The sequence below is a fragment of the Gekko japonicus genome, unplaced genomic scaffold, assembly GCF_001447785.1.
Source record: "Gekko japonicus isolate JY-2015 unplaced genomic scaffold, Gekko_japonicus_V1.1 scaffold3, whole genome shotgun sequence".
Classification (NCBI taxonomy): domain Eukaryota; kingdom Metazoa; phylum Chordata; class Lepidosauria; order Squamata; family Gekkonidae; genus Gekko; species Gekko japonicus.
This window is the reverse complement of record NW_015170887.1, coordinates 180212-182006: the sequence shown is the minus strand read 5'-3', so window position 1 is coordinate 182006 and position 1795 is coordinate 180212.

Sequence of the window (1795 nt, the reverse complement as noted above, 5' to 3'; positions counted from 1 at the left end):
TAACACGTTAGGCATCCTTCGTGTTGATTTCTGCCCGGGATAAGTGTATGAAGCATTATAGCCGAAATACCATGATGAAGAATCTGTCGGTTTGAAAGACAAATGATGTTTATATTAAAGTGACACATCGTTCAGAAGTTTCCATCACGAAACGGAACATCATTCCGGAGAGTTTCGTAAATGCTCTACATTCATAAAGAACTCTTTAGTATCACGTCCATGAAGACTGGTTCTGTGTGATTTTTCCTTTGGATTTTGTTAATTATTATAACATATCTGGCTAAGCACATACTTTTCCAGTTTCCCCTTGGGTCTATATTTGCATTCTTGTGACTGGTTTCCATCTGTATGTTCTTTGAACAAATTACATTGGCATTGGGGCAGTGTGAGAACTGTGCATGTCCAAATGATTCCTGGACAATTCAGCTACCTTTCTCATTACTGAACAACAACGTAGGCAGGTATAAGCCATGCAATGTGACAGCCCTGTAAATTATTAAGAGTTCTGAATTTTTAAAAACTGTTTTATGGACTTTATGAATCTGATGCACAGAAGCCGGAGAGGCAGCAAAAGGAGCCACAGGATAACACTGTAAGAATTCATGTGCATCCAAATTCCTCTTGCAAAATGTAGAACTGTTAATGTTCAGATAAAAGCAGTTTTTCAGGTGGTCCAGGGCACTGACTGCAATTTGCAATCAACTTGTTATCCAAATTAGGTGGCAAGCATCATGTAGAAACTGCTTGACATTAATTGTGGTCTTTTTTCTGACAAAGATAGAAAGCTCTTCCCTGTCCTACCATATCCAACAGCATTTACCAGATTTTGATAAATGTCATTCAAACAAACCTGAACATTTTCTTGTCATCCAGGGCCAGATCTCTGCCCAGGAAATCACCCCACTGGCAGCACTGCTGGGGTGAGTGGGTTGGGAGAAGACAATCAAATTTAATCATAGTTTTACTTCCAAACAGAAGCCTGGTTTGTTGTTATCTCTCCCTTATATATAAAGCCATAGTGGGGCCCAACATTCCAATGCACACCAACAGTGTTTGGAAGCTTGAACTGTCAGTCAGAAGACGCTGTCTGGGTTGACTGGCTGCTTTGTGTAGTCCCATCCACATCAGCCCCGGCCGGTTCAGTCTGCTCAGTCTGCTCTGGGCCTCTGACAGAAGAGGACCATCTGCAGACTGAACGCAGGGACGGGGCTTCTACGGCTGGGCCGCTTCAGCCCACTCTTCTCTGATTGGGCCAGCGTTTCAAGGTCATTTGCATATGGAAGCTGATTGGACTTCACTCCATTCCACACCTCAAACTCCCTCCCCCCCTCCACAAGACAGTTGGCATTGTCAGTTGCATATGGGACCTGCTGTATTCTGAGGTAAAATATGTCCTCACTCACAACACATTACTTCCCCTTCAACAGAAACAAACCCAATAACACAATCATGCCACACCACAAAAAAGACAGATCACACCACAAGCAGAATACCACAAGGCAAAAAATGATAGGAAAAGGTGCCAGCAGTCACCCCATTACTGCCACAGATGGTGTGCAGGTACCAGGTTCATGTTTTAAAAGCTGCCTGGGGGATTATGGACCATTCACACACTTTCAACCTTAACATACCTCACAGGGTTGTTGTGCGGATCATACGGGGGAGAGGAGAATGATTTCAGCTGCTTTGGTTCCCACTGCAGGGAAAGACTGCCCTTTCCCTAGGCAGAGGCTGTGGGTGGGGGGATATAAACCTGAAGACAGGCAGGCAGATAAAGGTAGGCTGATGGTTGCCT